The 19,090-nt window shown below is 32.7% G+C and overlaps 1 protein-coding gene across 1 annotated transcript in view; it reads left to right on the top strand.

The window, feature by feature from the left end:
- The window catches only part of CNTNAP2 (contactin associated protein 2), a 2,968,630-nt gene that overhangs the window by 1,271,762 nt on the left and 1,677,778 nt on the right, over positions 1-19,090 (top strand). The gene's annotated exons all lie outside the window — the stretch shown is intronic.

Raw genomic sequence — 19,090 nt, 5'->3', positions numbered from 1 at the left:
CCTTAAAATTAGTTACTACAAGAAGCAGTATTATGTAGTGGATAGAGAAGTAGATGTTGATGCAGTAAATCTTAGGTTCGCATTAAGCTTCAGGCTCATTATATAAACTTAAAATTTAGAGAAGAGAACAAAGGGCAGATAAAAAGTACAGATAAACAGGATAAATTAAGATATATTAAATAGAAATGAAAACTGTACATATTAGGAATCTATGGTTTCATGTACAATCTTCTTTTTCTATTATGTTATGCACATGGAGTTGGTCATATTATTTGTGAATTGTTAAGGTCAAAGTAAAGTGGCTACATTTCATGAAGAGGACATGTCATGGTAAGTGACAATTATGGGTAGAGCATAGATAAAATATAGGGTTAAGTTTTATAAAAATCACAACTCTGATACTTATTAGTTTTTGATCATAGGCATATCATGAATCACCTCAGATTTCTATTTTTTATCTGAAAGTGAGGATAATAATTATAATTAATTATAGTATCTATAGGAACTATTTAGTACATTCTCCATGAAGCACAAATTATATAATTTATAGAAAGTGTTTTATATATTAACATTTAGTTATTATTGTCTTACTAAATCAAAAGGAGAGAGTATTTATCTATTATAGCTATATTAAAGGAAATATGGTTGGGAGCGAATGAATGGGAATTCTAATGAGGATTTAGAAGTAGTGATTTGCAGAGTTGTTTAAAAAAGGAAATTTTGATGCATGAGGATTAATTTATTTAAATTAAATGATGACAGGAAATATCATTCATTAAACTGATGCTCAATGTTAAGTTCATAATCATTTAATAAGAAAATGAAAACTGATATACTACCTACACAAAGAAAAATCAAGAAATTTATCAATTTCTTTTCCATTTTTTATGTTTATATAAAAAAATTTCCACCTACCTTTGCAGGTTAAAGTAGAGGAAAGATGATGCTATAACAAGAATGCTTGAGTGGAAGCTTTGTTGTCCAGTCATTTTTCAGTTGTGTCCGATTCTTCATGATCTTATTTAGGGTTTTCGTGGCTAAGATGCTGGTTTTTTTTTTAAATTTCCTTCTCCATCCCTTTTTATTGAAGATAAAACTTAGGTATACAGGCTAAGTCACTTACCCAGGGTCATACAGTTAGCATGTGCCTGAGGTCAGATTTGAACTCACAAATAAAGTCTTTCTGATTCCAGATTCCACACTCTTTCCTTTATGCCATCTAGGTAACCATAGGAGACTGGTATTCCAGTCTGCCAGTATCTATTTGTGTGAACTTGGGCAAGCTATCTTTCTATCTTTCTATGTCTTCCTTGTATATATATATATATATGTATATATATATATATACATATATATATATACATATATATGTATGTATGTATGTATGTATAGATAGATAGATGATAGATGCATAGATACACAGATAGATGGATACATAGATAGATGGATAGATGGATGGATATAGCTATATATAAAAATAATTTCTCTAGATCAGAATTGTCAAATATTCAGCTCATGCTGGGCAGAACTGGATCAAAATGTCAGTAGGAAATATTGACCAAAATAAATAAAAATATAATGAAACTCAGATAACTAACTATACCCTTTTAAAAATCAACATATGATCAAACATATTGACCTTATGTTCAAACTTTGACAGCACTGCACTAGTTTGTTTTTCAACAGCCTTCTTAGACAAAGACTGTATGACAAAGATCTTAGGTTTTCAGTCCTCTTCAATTGCTAAGATCACGTTTTTTTCATTAGAGGATAAAGTCCTTGAGAATAGAGATCACATCCCATATACATATATTCATATATACATCTATACATATATATAGATATATGTATACATAGATACATATATATATATACAAAGTCTCATGTACAAAGTCTTGCACATCAGTAAATGTTTATAAATGAAACTTTCATCTAGTCTGAACCACCTAGATCCATTTGTATTTCTCTAAATTATAAATTTCATATCTACATTACTGTAAAAAATTAATTAGGAGCAATTAAATGTCTCGCTAGTTAAAGTGCTGAGCCTGGAATCAGGAAGACCTGATTTTATTAACTGTGTGAACTTGAGCAAATTATTTACCTCTGATTGCCTAGGAGATAACTAGATGGCTCAGTGGATGAGTGCTAGACATGGGGTCAGGAAGACCTAAGTCCAAATCTGATTTCAGACATTTACTAAATGTGTTATATTGTACAAATCACTTGTGTTTACAATAATTCACTTGTAAAGTAAATAGTGAACAACTCCAGTATCTTTGCCAAGAAAAATCCATGGACAGGAGACTGTTACAAGAAGTTATTAACTAAATGCCTGAACAATATTACTACCCTGAATTGATTTCATCTATAAATTATCAGTAGAATTCATTTTGCCATGTTTTGTTATTATAAATGATATTATTAAGTCTAATTTTTAATATATAATTTTCCATTCATGAACTAATGATTGTTCTTGCTTCTGATCTATTAATAATTAACAAATTCATCATAAATGGCACATGCAATCTAATATTCCCATTGCATTTCAGTCTAATATTTCTCACTGGTGCATGTTATTTTTAGATAGGTAAAAAACTTCAATGGAAATAATCCTATGGATAAATAGAAACTGGAAATCTTTTAGTTTTTACAGCATTTTGAGTTTGTTACATTATCCATTTTGCTTGTTTGTGCTTCCAACTCATTGGTTAGGGGCCATAGTATAGGATTTGACACTATGTCACTTTGCTGATCATAGCCAGCAATTCAGAGTTTCCATAAACTATTATTTACTTTGAAGATGTTAGTAAAAAGACTACAGGAACGGGAGTTCCAGAGTTCTGATTTTGTAGTTGGATGCCATTAATCACCACTGGTATAATATTGGAAATATCCAATCTTTCTGGTACTCATCTTCTTCAACTTTAAGATGATGGCAGAAGACTAGGTAAGTTCTAAAAGCCTTCTCCAACTCCCCATTAATTAAATGGAATTTGCCAAAATTATCAGATATTGTCTAATAATAGATGAGTCTGTCTAATGATAATACAAAAGTACTTTTCAGGAAGAAATAGAAAATTACTTATTCTTTATAGGTTAGATATTTGTCTCGCTAAAGGTGGTAGAACCTAAACATTTTATAGATTTTCTTCCAGTTTTGATGTTCTTTGACTTATTCCCCATCTAGCAGATATTTATTAGATGCCTACTATGCACAAGGAAGATCCTAGGATAGAAAGAGAAAAGAATCCCTTCCCAGAGGGGCTTACATTTTACTGATAGAGTGAATGATAGAATTTACAAAAAGCTCCTTCTCCCTGTAATGATAACGATGCCCTGTCCTCTGGTCTCAGAACAGGACCTGAAAAATATTAAATGCTTAACAAATCTTCATTGTTTAATGAATTTATTGATCAGAAAATGAGAAGCAATGTTCATTTTCTAATATTTAACATACCATTCAAAAGATGTCTGTTTTCACTTAAATATATTAGCTTCCCTGATAGTAATATGTTATTATCTGTAAAAATATCTTCTTCACAATTTTAATAAGCAAGAACTTTAAGACGTCTAAGAATAGAGTTAAAAAGAATGGTCAAAAAGGAGAAGATAATTTCCCTTCCCAAATAACTCCTGTCTCTTGTGGTTGTCTTTAAGATTCATAGTATATGATTAGTTAAGTAGTTCTCCCTTTGCCTCTTGCAATCTCTCTTACTCTCCTCTTTTCATAACTTGGCAGACAGTCTGACAGAAAGTGGAGAAAAGGGCATACTCCCTCATGCCTGACTCAAGGCTAGAGCAAGCTTTAACTTAATTCATACATTGTAGAATTTACTAAGGAAAAAATGCTTTCTGAGTGGCAGAAAGAAGTAAGCATGAGATGCAATTGAAGATATGTATTTCTATCCTTAAATTCAACCTAAATCAAGTAAAAATGTTTGTATATATATGTTTGTGTGTGTGTGTGTATGTGTATCTACATATGTATATAGACAGGACAGACAAATACAGACAGACAGCTAGATAGTTTAGATATCTAGATATTTAGATGGATGGATGGATAGATGGATGGATGGATGGATGGATGGATGGATGGATGGATAGATAGGTAATATATCAACTTCATTCAATTATTATCAAGGCCTTGTCTGAAAGGCTTGCTATTTTTTCGGTTATTTCAATTTAAAAATAAAATATTTTAGTTGGCAATAATGCCAGTTCCTAAGCAAATACAGCACTAAAAATGTTTATTTTCCTCAACTTATATAAAATAGGCAAAGTAGCAATAATAATTGTTCCTTTAATTATTTTGAAGTCCATTTGTAAATCATTTAATAAAACTGAATTTGGAATAATAATAGATCTTGAACTTGAAGAGATGTTTTCACTGAAATTTGAGGTGAGGTTAAATTTGAACTCATATTTTTGACTTCTCAGTGGGTATTTTGTCTAGTGTGCCATGCTCCCTCAGAGAGGTTATTTATTTTCTCCCAGATTGTATGCCTATACCTGTGATAGAATTACAGTAATTAGATGGCACAATGGATACTTAATTAGACCGAAAGTCAAAAAGACCTGCTGTCAAATGCCTCAGACACTGACTAACATGTATTCTTTGACAAAATACCTAAACTTTCTGTTTCCCCCATTATAAAATGGGAATAATAAAAGCATTGGGAATAATAATAGCCTAAGACCAGATATGATCTCTAATTTCCTGATTCCAAGTCCTGTATACCATTACCCTTATTCTCCACCTCCCCCCGCAAAAAAAAAATTCAATAGAAGTGGATATAGTTTGTTCTTCAGAGCAGATTAAGTATGGTAGTAACATGGTTTGTTTTTGCTTAAGGAAAATCACTTTTGATTGCTATGTAGCATTGTATGTAAGAGAGATTGAGTCAAAGTTGAAAGAATATTAGACAGCTGTTGCAGTAATCTAGGTGATATATAATCAGCCTGAACTAAGATGGCAGCTATTTGTGAAGAGCAAAAGAGTCTGATGGGGAGGATATTATGGATGTAGAATCACTGAGATCTGACAAATAATTGGACATATGCAATTAAGGAGAGTGAGGAGTGAAGTAAGGATAGTGTCAGGATAGAACTTAAGCATAGAACAACATCTCATACCCTCTACCAAGATAATAGTATTGAAATGGGTATAGGATTCAGATATGAAAGATAATATTTTAAACCAATTAGGAGGACAAGAAATAGTTTACCTGTTGGATCCATGGAAAGAGGAGCCATTTATGATGAAAGAAGAGATAGAAAGCATTATAAAAAACAAAATGGATAATTTCGATTACATTAAATCAAGAACTTTTTGCACAAGCAAAACCACTGTAACCAATACTAAAAGAAATGTAGTGTTAGGAAGCAACTTTTACAACTAGTGTTTCTGACAAAGGATTCATTTCTAAAATATATAGAGAACTGAGCCAAATTTATAAAAAGAAAACAAGTCATTCCCAATTGATAAATGATCAAAGCATATGGAAAGACAATTCTTAGAAAAAGAAATCAAAGCTATCTATAGTCATATGAAACATTTCTCTAAATATTTACTGATTAGAGAAATGCAAATTAAAATATCTCTTAGTTACCACCTCATACCTCTCAGATTGGACAATATGATTAGAAAGGAAAATGATCAGTGTTGGAGAAGTAGGAAAATTCGAACACTAGTGCATTGTTGGTGGAGTTGTGAACTGAACCAACCTTTCTGGATAGCAATGGGGAATAATGGCCAAAGGGCAATAAAACTTTACAGACTCTTCCATCCTGCATTACCACTACTGGGTTTGCATCCTGAAGTGATTATGAAAATGATAAAAAAAATCCCATATGTACAAAAATATTCATAGCAGCTTTTTTTGTAGTGGCAAAGAATTGGAAATTGAAAGTATGCCCATCAATTGGGTAATGGCTGCATGAATTGTAGTATATGGGTGTGATGGAATACTATTGTTCTATAAGAAATCCTGAAAGATGAGATCTCAAAGAAGTCTGGAAAACTTGCATGAATTGATGTTGAGGGAAATGAGCAGAGCCAGAAAAACATTAGACACATTAACAACAACAACAGGGGTTGATGATCAACCATTATGAACATGTTCATTTCAACAGTACAATAATCAAGATAATTTGATAAGACTTGTGATAAAATATCATCCATATCCAGAAAAGGAACTATGGAGTTTAAATGAAGATTCAATTTATTATCTTCAATTTGTAAAAGTTGTCTTATGTATTTAGTCATTTTTCCTCTCATTATTGTTTTCTCTCCTCTGCTTGGATCTGATTCTTTTCTCAGAACATTGTCCAATATCAATCATGTTTAGCAAGGTCATAAATGTAGAGCCTATATCAGATTACTTTCTGTCATGGGGATAGGGGAGGGAAGAGAGAGAGGGAGAAAAACTGCAAAACTCAAAACCTTGCCAAAAAATGGTAAAAACTACCACTCTATGAAATTGGGGAAAAAATTAAATAAAATATTAAAAAAGATAATGCCAAGATTATAAATTTAAGAGGTTATAAAAGATAATACTTAGAAATAGAGAATTTTAGAAAGGATAATTTTCAAGAAAAAGTTTAAAAAATTCCATTTTAAACAAATTGTGTTTGAGAAGTCTCTGAAATTTATAGTTACAAATTTTCCAGTGGGTGGGTAATGGAGTACAGAGTTTAGAAGCAATATTATAGCTGAATATTTGTGTTTGTGTGTACAGATCATCTGCACAGACATGGCTTAAATCCATGACAAATGATTTATTTTGTGTTTTGTTATTTTTTTGTTTTCTTTGAGTGGATAAGGAGAAGAGATATAAGAACAGAGGAGCTGACATTTATGGGGTATGATATTGATGAAGAAGCAAAGGAGGGAGGAGTGATCAAATACAAAAATAGCCAACTAGAGATAGAAGCAATATAGAAAACCAAAGAAGAAAAAAGTATTTAGGAATTGATCAGCAGTTATCAAATGCAGCAGATAGGTCAAGAAGAATAAGAGCTGCACCTAAAATACCCCCAAAACTTCTAATTGGACAATGAAAAAATCAGTGGTAATTAGGAGAAAACAGAGAATGATGAGATTGGAAATTATATTGCAAAATGTTCAAAAATGAAGGAAATAATTAGAAGAAGCTCAAATTTCAACCCATTTTAAAAGAAAAAAAAGATGAGATAGATATATAGAATAATGATGAGGAAATTAGAGCAGTAAATGAAGATTTTTTTGTTCATTTGTTTTGTTTTTAGAATGGGGGTAATTTGTGTTATAAATTTATTATTATGTCTCAAAACAGACCCTTTAAAATTATTAAAGCTATGCCACTTCTGTCTCTGTTTCAGAGGAAGAATATTGGCCTTAATCCCTGAAGTCTCTTCCTAGAGTTCTAAGTTTATATTTAGAAAGATCCATGTTTAAAATCCAACCTCTGAAATTTAATAGCTATATGACTCTCAACAAATCACTTAACCTTTATTATGAATCTTGGAGGGCCCAGGATTTACCAGATAATTTAAAGACAGGTTTTGAAATGTAAGAGTAAAATGAGTTTGAGCACCAGGAATTTCCAATGCAGATAAAAATAACAGAACCCCAAAATTTAATGGACTCCAAATTAAATATCTTAATGGTTCATTGTGAAAAGTATCTGAATAAGTAACTACAATGAAGGCAGTTTTTATCTATTGATTAGACAGGCAGATTTTTAAATTAATTAATTAATAATTAATATATATGCACATATTTCCAAGTTACAAAATTTCCCTCCACCCTCCCTTCTGACCCCCCCTCCACTCAGCAGGGAACAATAAGCTTAGCATTTTACATGCATATTTTGTTAAACATGTTTACAAATTAGTAATTATTGGCATGAGGAATTAGGATTAAAGGAAAGAGATACAGAAGAGATAAGTTTTAAAAAGTATTCATCAGAAGGATTTGTTTTCTGTGTGTTTTGTTTTGCTTTGTTTTTCTTCCTCTGGATAGAGATAACATTATCCATAGCCAGTCTAATATGGTTGTCCCAGCTCTCTGAATTTCTGAGAGGAGCTGCTTCCACCAAGGTTGGTCATCTCACAAAGTTGTTGTTAATGTGTACATTGTTCTCTTAGTTCTTCTCCCTTTGCTCAACAGATCCCATAAGTCATTCCTTGCTTCTCTACAGTCCAACCATTTATGGTTTCTTACAGAACAACAGTATTCCATAGCATTCATGTACCATAACTTCTTTAGCCATTCCCCAATTAATGGGAATTCCTTCAATTTCCAATTCTTTGCCACTACAAAAAGTTGCTATTAAAATTTTATAACTTGTAGAACTTTTCCTGTTTTTTATAATTTCTTCTTGGAATTTCTGGGTGAAAGATTATAAACAGGAAAAAGACATTCTGAGATTCCTACAACTACAAGAAATAGTATCTCTATTTGGACAAGGTAGAATTTACAGTTATGAGGATGAAACCCTGAGCTCTCCCCACCCCAAATGCCTCTAAACACTTTTAAATAATGCTAGTGTCACAGCCCACAAAGGATGAGGTGAAATGATTTTCCAGCCGAAGATAACTTAGGATACTAGTATTTTTTTTCTGTTACACCTGAGTAAAAGTGGAGCATAAGGTCAAATCAGCACAGATGGGGACTCAACAAAGCAACAATTGTCCTTGGGAGCCATTCAATTAGCAGAGACTGTGATACCTTCCATACTTCTCAGGAAAAAATGATAAGGGAATTGAACTACCCCAAATTGTGACCCACATCTGAATATGGACAAAACAACAGAATCCTGCCTCAGTACATATACAGGATCTCTTTGCTAGCCCTAAGGCAGAATTCTGTTGGTTTGTCCTTATTCAGATAAGGGTCACAGTTTTGGGTGGCAATCCCAGGATGAGGAATTGTACTAATACACCAGTGCTTGCAGCCATAGTGGAGCATGTACCCTTGTCACAGTTGCAAGGAAGAAAAGAATGTTTGTGGTCATTCATAGGCCAGAACACAGGTCATGATAGTAGTTAAACACACCTCTCTTTAGATGATTTCACCTTTCAAGAAACTTCCTGGAATATCTTAGCCAAATTCCAGAGCTTCCAGATCAAAGGGAAACTATTGCAAGCATCCAAAAAGAAACAATTTAAGTATTGTGGACACTTATTATGGATACACAGTCAGGATAACACAAGATTTTGAAGCTTCTACATTTAAAGATTAAAGGGCTTGAAATGTGATATTCCAAAAAGGAATATCAACCAAGCAACCAAGCATTGCTCACCTAGCAAAACTGAGTGTAATCCTACAGGGGAAAAATGGGCATTCAATGAAAGACAGGATTGAATATGAAAACATTAAGCAGTGAGGAAAAAAGGAATTCACTGGGAGAAAGAAGAAGGGAGATGTATAATAGGATAATCTCTCATAAAAGAGAGAAGAAAAACCTTTTACAGTGGAAGGGGAAAACGGGGGATGAAGGAACTTTACTCTCATCACAATTGACTCAAAGAAGAAATAACATACATACTCAGTTGTGTTTAGAAATCTGCCTTACCCTACCCTGCAAGAAAGTAGGAGTGGAAATGGATAAGAGGAAGGGGTTGATGATAGAAGGGAGGGCATATTGAGTGAGAGGGTAGTTAAAAGTAAAACATGATGGGACAGGAAGAAAAGAGAGAAAATATGATAAAGGGGGAGGAATATGATAAAGGGAAACATATTTAGTATTCATAATTTTTAAAATTGAAGAAAGTTTTGTTGAAAAACTTCATTTCTCAAATGAAAACTAAATCAAATTTACAAAAATATGACGCATTCCTCACTTGATAAATGATCAAAAGATTTGAAGAGTTTTCAAATGAATAATCAAAGTCTATTGAAAGTCATGTAAAATGTTCTATTTCATTATTGATTAGAAAAATAATTATTAAAACAATTGGAAGGTACTACCTTATACCTATTAGAATGGTTAATAATACAGAAAAATAAAATGATTGATTTTGGAGGAGAAATGAGGAAAATGAGACATTAATTCATTGTTGACAGTTGTGAATTGATTCAACTATTCTTTGTAATAATTTGAAATTATTCCCAAAGGGCTATAAAACTGCTTTTCCTTCAACCTAGCAATCCCACCACTAAGTCTTTATTCAAAAAGGATTTTAAAAAAGGAAAAGAGTCTATAGGTATAAAAATATTTATAGCTATTTTTTCTAGTTTCTAAGAATTAGAAATTAAAAGTATTTCTATCAATGGAGTGAAACAAATTGTTCTAGGTGGTTGTGATGGAGAACTATTGTGCTATAAAAAATAATGAATAGAATGCTTTCCCAAAAACCTGGAAAGTCTTATATGAGCTAATGCAAAGTTAAACGTATTGTGGTGAACTAAGACAGTTAAGAGAATCCAGGAAGTTGCTTGTGCTCTACCCAGTTTCCTTAAGAAATATCATTAAAACAAAACTCTAGAAGAACTTTGAGGCAACAGAATCTACAAGATACAGTATAACAAGTTTCCAATCCAAGTTTAACAAGAGAAGAGAGCAACAATCTAGATTCCATGACTCTGGCTCAGCAGACCAATGGCACAGGAGACCAGCTTTACAGCCTCCAGCCACAGGGCAGCAGGCAAACTGTCAGCTCTGAAAACTAGGCCATAATAGGCACAACTAAACCAGGCCACCCCAGTGACCTGGGCAAGCCACCAACTCTAGAAGCAATACCTATGACCAGGCCCCTGGCCCTCAGTGCAAGAATCTTGGAATATTAACCCCCCTACACCCCAGGAACAGAGCTTCACTTTAAAAAGTGAGTAAAAAATAAAAAAAGAACTCTGACCATAGAAAACTATTACAACAACAGAGAAGATAAGAATTCAAATTCAGAAAAGAACAAGTGTTAAAAGATCTAACTGCAAAGCCTCATAAGGGAATACAAACTGGTTTCAAGCCCAAAAAGTTCCACTGGAAGAATTCAAAAAGAATTTCAAAAATAAAATTAGAGAAAGATCAAAAATTAGAAAAAGAAATGAGAATTTTACAAGAGAATTATGATATTCAATAGTTTGGAAAAGGAAAAACAAAAATGACTAAAGAAAGCAACTCAGTAAAATACAAAACTTGTCAAATGGAAAAAAAATCCCCTAAAGAAAATGACTTTTATGCGAAGAATTGACAAAACAAAAAAGAAGGTAGAAAAACTGAGGAAAATATTTCCTTAAAAATTAGAAATAGGCAAGTAGAAGTTAAGGACTATGAAATTGTAAGGAGTAGTAAAAAATAATCAAAAGAATGAAAAAATAGAAGAAAATCTGAAATATCTCATTGAATAAACAACTGACTGGTTAAATAGATCAAGAAAAATATCTGAAGAATTAGACTACTGGAAGACTAAGATTTTAAAAAAAGAGTCTGGACAGCAGATTTCAAGAAATTAACATAGAAAACTACTCTTATATCCTAGAAGTAGAGAGTAAAACAGCCATTGAACGAATCCATCTATCACCTCCTGAAAGTAATCCCAAATGAAAAGTGAAAAGAACTATTGTAGCCAAATTACAGAATTCCCAAGTCAAGGAGAAAATATTGCAAGTTACCAGAAAGAAACAATTCAAATACCAAGGAGTCATTATCAGGAATACCCATCAATTAGGAAGCTGGAGGTATATGAATGTAACGAAATAGTATTGTGCTATAAGAATGATGAGCAGGAAGATTTCAGAAAATCCTGGAACGACTTACATGTACTAATGCAGAATGAAATGAGCAGAAATAGAATATTTTACACAGAAACAGCAATATTGAGCAACAATCAAATGTGATTGATTTATCTCTTCTCAGCAATATAATGTTCCAAGACAATCCCAAAAGATTCATGCTGGAAAATAGGGTCCACATCCAGAGAAAGATCTATGGAATATGAATGTAGATCAAAGCATGCTGTTTTCATTTTTGTGTATTTTTGGGTTTTTGTGACTTTTCTCATTTGTTTTGTTTCTTCTTTCATATCATGGTTAATATGGAAATATGTTTACATAATTGCTCATGTAAGGCTATCCTGGGGAGAGGGAAGGTGAAGGAGAGAGGGACGAAACTGGAACTCAAAATCTTACATAAAATGAATGTTGAAAATTATCTTGTCATTAAAATACTATTTACCCCAAAAAAAGTATCATGTACAAAGTAACAGTAATGTTGTAAGATGATTAGCTGTAAATGGCTTAGGTATTTTATGGTGAAAAAGCTATCTATACCCAAAGAAGGTGGCGCAGTGGATAAAGCACTGGCCCTGGAGTCAGGAGTACCTGAGTTCAAATCTGGTCTCAGACATTTAATAATTGCCTAGCTGTATGACCTTGAGCAAGTCACTCAAATCCTATTGCCTCAAATAAATAAAAATATTCTAAATCATTAAGAATAGGAACACAATTCATGCTAAATATTTCACAGAATTATTCACAAAAAATGACTGTAGTTTCAAATCTGCTTTCACCTTAACCTAGAGAAGCTGAATCAAGAAAAATCCGACAACTGATAACTTTTAACACCCCAAATCCATATCCACATTCAATTTAAAAAAAGCAAGTTGAGTAATTTAGCAAGTATAAGAATCATCATCCTAATTCTTCTTTAAATTTTTTTTAAATTTTTCATCCATTTGTACATGCATATTTCCAAGTTACAAAATATCCCTCCACTCTTCCTTTACACTGCCCCCTACATCATTCTAATTCCAGAATTTTAGTGACCAGAGAGTAATACTTCCCACATTATAGAACAGTATACAGTATGTTTCTCCTAGGTATACAAAATAAAACCGATATTCTCTAAATTATTTTTAAAACTCTTATTTAAAATGTAGAGGGGGAACAACTCATTTTTTTCCTCATGATATATCATTGAGACAATGAAACAAAATTAAAATGAAATCTGATTTAAAAAAGGTAAAAAAATACTTTATAGTAAACTGTTCAATTGACTCACTTGATAAGTTGGGAAATTTGTATGGAAGGAAGAAAGGAAAGAAAGAAAGCTGAAAGGGTGGTATAGAGGGTTTGGAGGAGGAAAGAAAGGAAAAACAGTAGGAAGGAAGAAAGCAACAAAGGAAGGAAGGAACAATGAAAGGAAAGAAGGCAAAAAAATATTAAGTATCTACTTAACACCAGGTATGGTGTTAAGGGATTTTATAAATACTAGATTATTAGATTCTCAAAATAACCCTATGATGAAGGTACTGTTCTAATTCCTATTTTAAAATTGAGGAAAAAGAGGTAGAGTACATGACTTGTTCAAAATCACACAATTAGGAATTGCTTGAGTCTGGACTTGAATGCAAGTCTTCTACATTGCAGGCTCAGCAGTTTCTCCATTGAATGACATAGCTGCCTTTAGACATTTTGATTATTGTTGCTATGGCAACTGGTTTTTAAGTTAATTAATGTGGGAATAACAAACATTGCTCATCAATAAATAATTCTTCTCTTTCTTATATTATACTTGGTTTTGCTTGCCATACAATAAAGGTTAAATTTGATTTAGGTTTAAGGGACAAAATAGAATATACAAAGAAATGGACTTAATTAAACTAAATTAATAATTAACTACACTTCTGTAAATTGGTTTTCTCTTCACATCAGAATTGTAATTTGAATTTTGCTAGATGGTCAGTGTATTAGGCAAGAAAGTTATATGTAATTCTAGACTGTAAGGCAATATTGAGAAATAAATATTAAACTACTTTTTAGATAGCCTTGTTTAATCTAATTGTAAATTCTAATTAATATTTTATTGTGTGTACCAATATTTAGCATAAAGAACAGAGTACAAAGCATAAAGTACAAAATCACTAAAGTGTAAGCAATAACTTGCTTCCATAACCTGTTTTCATAGATTTTGTTAAGAAAAAAACAAAAGATAGCCAAGAAAATAAACCATATATATCCTCAATAATTCTAATTGCTAATGTTCTTGATATCTGGTGTAGAACATATTCAATTTAATGTAGACTATAACTAGATGCTAGATGAAAAACTTGAGGAGAACAGACAATGATACCATTTACTTTAACTATGTTATCACCTCAATATTAGATTCAATAAATGTGAATATTCTTTTCCTACCTCAGAGGTGATTTTTCACCCCTCTTAAATATCTGGACCATCAAAAAACACCTAAAATGCTTGTAGGGAAAAGTATAAGATAGATACTTTTTCCAGATACAGTCTTTTTGTTATTAGGTTATCTCTTCATCCACAAGAAGATTGTGTCTCCATCAACCACAAAAACACCAAAAGTTGATCAAAAAGTCTTAGCAGAACAAGTGGAAACAGAAACTACTTAACCAAAGTATAAACTCTTTGGCAATGCATATATTTCAGAGTGCTGGAAGAAACTCATTTCATCATACTTCCTTCATATGTCCCAGAAAATGCAAGCATACCTTTTCCATACTCCAGAAGCTTACCTGTTCTGAATTTTTGCCTCTTAACAATGAAATCTTCCAAGTAGCTCTGCAATAGCAGTCACTTGAATAATTAAGAAGAGGAGGTGCTGTTATTTCTCAAATTTTACAGTATATACTGGTCACATTCCCATAATGGATGGGCAATTCAGTCCTTCTGTGGTTTACTGTACCACTTTACCTAGCTAAGATGCTTACTAAATTTATTTCTATGGATTTTAATGCTGATTCTTTCCATGGTTCTAATATGTCCTAGACAATCTTAAAAGATTCTGTAGCCAAAAAAAATGATATTATTATCTTGTGCCAGTCCTGTTAATGAACTTTTATGAGTGCAGATAAGCTGGACTTCAAACCAGTTTCTCATCCCTCAATATAAGAAGTCTTTCCAGCTTGAAAAGTATGACAATATCTATGCTTTTTTGGTAATTTCAAGAATATTGGGCATCTCCATGCTATGATATGGATTGAAAGAAGAGTTTCAATATAAATGACCCTGAATTGTAACAACGAAATGTGTGTAAATATATTATTGCTAACATTGCTAACAGGGAACTGGCATCTGTTAACTAGTTCATGTACAAGTTAGCTTAAAGATTTCACTCAAAGTGGTTGTTTTCTATCAATCTACATATCCAGCAAAACAAAAGAAGTAATATAAGTTAGTGTATGCTGTGGTGGGGAGATCTTTGTCTGTGTGTTTGCATATGTGTGTGTGTGTGTGTGTGTGTGTGTGTATTTATATGCTTCTTTGAAATACTGAAATGTGTATATGATTTTTTTCTCAAATTGTATTCCCCTGCTCTTTGAAGCTTTGCCTCATAAAACAATCAAGCAAAGCCAGAGAGGATAAGTCCAGATGTTTCAAAAGAGAAACCAAGAGTGGATAAATCAACAGTTTCAAAATCCAGTCAAGCAAAAACAGAGTTAAGCTAGCTGCAAGGGGAAAGAACCTATCAGTCAGAGTAGGCATGCATCAAATGATTCTTCAATTTTAATGATTTCTTATTGGTAAAACTAAAAATACATTATGATTCATTCAATAATTTTTACCTGTGACAAAGACAAAATGGTGTCTTAGTCTCTGATAACACAGAAAATCTATTCAATTATCTTTTTCCTTCTTTTAACTTTTAACTTCTGACCATTTATTTGCATTCTGTGGAGTTAGAAAAATGTAACCAGACAAGACACAAATGAATGCATTCTCAAATTATTCTTAAATCATTTCACTTGAGGTAGCAAAATAAGATCCACCATTTTATAATTAAGAAAACTGAGACTGAGAATTTAAATAAATTGATGGAGTTTCAATAATAAGAAGCGATATTACTGGACTTAGAAATCAGTGAAATTTGTTCTATACCACCTTGTCACCTTCATTCAATGTTGAGTATCTACTGTATTCAGGACTGTTTGTCATAAGTGTGGTGAATGCTGATATGTGTGAAATATTGCTTTCATAGTAGTTTATTCTAAGTATATCCTTTGTACCTTCTTTTTTTGATATTATCCATGTTCATAATCTTTATTTCGATATCCATATTCATAATCTTTATTTAATTATGTCTTTTTCAGGTTATCATTTTGAAGATGGGCACATCTTCCCTAAGATTTCCTAATATGTACTATTTACAGAGCCATGTCCTTTACTAGTATTTGTCTTTGTGAAAAAGGACAAAGGCTTATGCTTTCTTTGACATTTTAACATTCCCTGCACCTGTAACTACATGAAAGAATGGCTAAGTCCAGTTTATTACAAATAAATACAGATGATATTTGACATGAAAAAATGTCACAAGAAGGGTAGGCTTTCTACAGGGCAACAAACAAGTGATAAATTGAATAATAATGAAAGCAGATGAATTATTCATCTTGTGTTCCATTTTAAACATTGTCTAATAAGTGCACTGATAAGGACAACATACTCATTATTAAGACTTCCTAAACTCAGTCTTTTCTAATGTGCATTCCTTTTGTATCTGACCTTTATATTTATTAACACTTCTCCAAAATCCTTCTTCCATTTCTTTGCCTTTTTTTAAAGTCCAGAAGTGCATAGTACTTAATATCATTCTCTAGAGTCCCTCTCTGTCCACAAGATCCCCACCTCAATGCAATTTTCTTCATGAATAATCCTTTTCTTGGGTTGGTATTAAAAGCCTTTCAGAATCTAACTCTAACCATCCTTCCCAGATTTTCTTTTTTAATGGTATTCCCTTTCATTCAATCAACATTCCAGACAAATTGGCTTACTTTACATTCTAAAAGTTCAACATTACTTTTACCTTCTCCATATGTTTATACAAGTTATTGGCAGGACTGAAACACTCTGTCTTCTTTCATTTCTTTGAAACCCTGGCTGTCTTCAAGGTTCAACATGAAGCTGTTCTTCATGTCCCTAAACATTCTCAATTCATAGCTTATATGCTTACCTGCTTAATTGTTGTTTAGTCAAATGTAAGTTCCTTAAGAACAGGAATTTTGTTTTTGTATCAAAAGTGCCTTTAAAAGGCACTTAAAAAAAACAAAAAAGGCACTTGATAAATGATTACTGTATTAGACCAGATATGTCAAAAATAGCACTCACTAGCTGCATATATCTGACAATGCTTCCTATCTACTGCCTAAACCGAATTAAAATGTACATGGAAAAATATAATAAATAAATAGATAAGAATTAAAGTAGAGATCACCTTACATTTTAAAACTGATATTATGTGACCACTTGCATCTTTATGTATATAGACTTATGACCCCCATTTCTTTTTCAGTTTGAGACAATCAAATTAGATTGTATTTGTAACTCAAATCTATGTAAAAGTAAAAGGATAAAAATCACTCATTGCTTTACCACAATAGGAAAAAAGTTATTAGAAATTTCATTGCTAAATGACTCAGCAATAGAGTTCACATCATGCAAATTGAACCCGAGTCACTATTGCCCTTAACAAAAGAATATCCAAGCTCTCAAAAATGAGAAAATATCTGATTAGGGAGAGAGAGAGAGGGAGAGAGGGAGAGGGGGAGAGAGGGAGAGAGGGAGAGAGAGAGAGAGAGAGAGAGAGAGAGAGAGAGAGAGAGAGAGAGAGAGAGAGAGAGAGAGAGAGAGAGAGAGAGAGAGACAGAGAGAGAGAGAGAGAGAGAGAGAGAGAGAGAGAGAGAATGTAGAAAAAGGAAGAACTGGGAAGTAATTTATGGAGCATAAGGCATCCCAGATGTTGACAGACCCGGGGGGGGGGGGGTCTTTGGACAGAGTAGATAACTCAAGGTCTTTGAAATCTTTGGAAGGAGTGGCAAATGCAAATAAAAGGAAGTAGGAAAGTAACAGGAACCTTAAAATTACTACAAAGATACTGAATTGGAAAAAAATTGGTGAGTTGCATTTATTTTTATGCTTTCCCCAAAAATGAGGTCCTATGCATGTGATTATTAGTAGAACTTCTGATACTGTTCTATGTTCTTTCCTCTCAGCTTCCTTTTTCAACCCAGTTCATAGTTGTACCTCTCTTTCAGTTCCTATTTTCATTACCTTAGTTTCTGCTTTTATGACTTAGATTCTGCATAAATAAACATTAGCATTTTAAGGCTAAGCACTGTGGAGGATGATGCAGAGATGCACTGAGTACAGTTCTTTTCCTTGAGGAGTTAAGGATTTAATCCTTAATGAAATATGAGCATAAATCACTTGTCTAAAACCACATAGTGCTATGGAATGATCTTGCTTCATAACTCTTGACATCTCTCTTAGGCTCTCCGGGTCTCATGTCATTTAGAATAAGAAGACTGATCTTGATGAACTCTAAAGTTCTTTATAGCTTTAGTCTTGCTTGAATCTGTAAAAATATTAGTATGAGGGGTGGCTAGGTGGCGCAGTTGATAAAGCACCAGCCTTGGAGTCAGGAGTACCTGGGTTCAAATCTGGTCTCAAACACTTAATAATTACCTATCTGTGTGGACTTGGGCAAGCCACTTAACCCCGTTTGCCTTGCAAAAACCTAAAAAAAATCAGTATTGTAAAAAGAGACAAATTAACTCTGAATAAGATATAAACTCCTTGAGAGCAAGGACCCTTTTATTTTCTTTTCTTAGATCATCGTTGACCCTTAATAATTACTTGGGCTTTCTTTTGGGATCAGTGATAAGTAAGACTAAATCACTCTACACAGACACTTGCATTCAGTTTGTTATTCCTCTGGTTCATTATTCCTCAGTGAGCCATGTCTATCAACACAGTTCCATAATACTCCACTCAATTTATTCATCATCCATTCTTTCAAAATAATCAATATAACATGATGACTGCCTGGGGCTATATTTTATTTTAATGTATGATAATATCTGAAAGCTGTAGATTAGGCAAAAAGATATCTACTTTATATAGATGAGGAGTGAATACAATCCAATTCACTCTCCTCATATAAATGGGATTGGGACAGCTTTCCACAAGATTAGTCTCTACTGTATAATATTACCACAAAGTTTAGAGAGTATGTTATCCCTTGGGTCAGTGACCCTCCCTAAAAATTAATATAAATTATGAATTTAGAAATTTGATATTGTTCCTGCCTTCAAGGAACTTATGAAGATATTGAGGAAATAAAATATACTCACATAACTATGAGGT

Source organism: Macrotis lagotis, chromosome 7, assembly GCF_037893015.1.
Source record: "Macrotis lagotis isolate mMagLag1 chromosome 7, bilby.v1.9.chrom.fasta, whole genome shotgun sequence".
Classification (NCBI taxonomy): Eukaryota; Metazoa; Chordata; class Mammalia; order Peramelemorphia; family Peramelidae; genus Macrotis; species Macrotis lagotis.
This window is presented reverse-complemented; position numbering and strand designations above follow the sequence as displayed.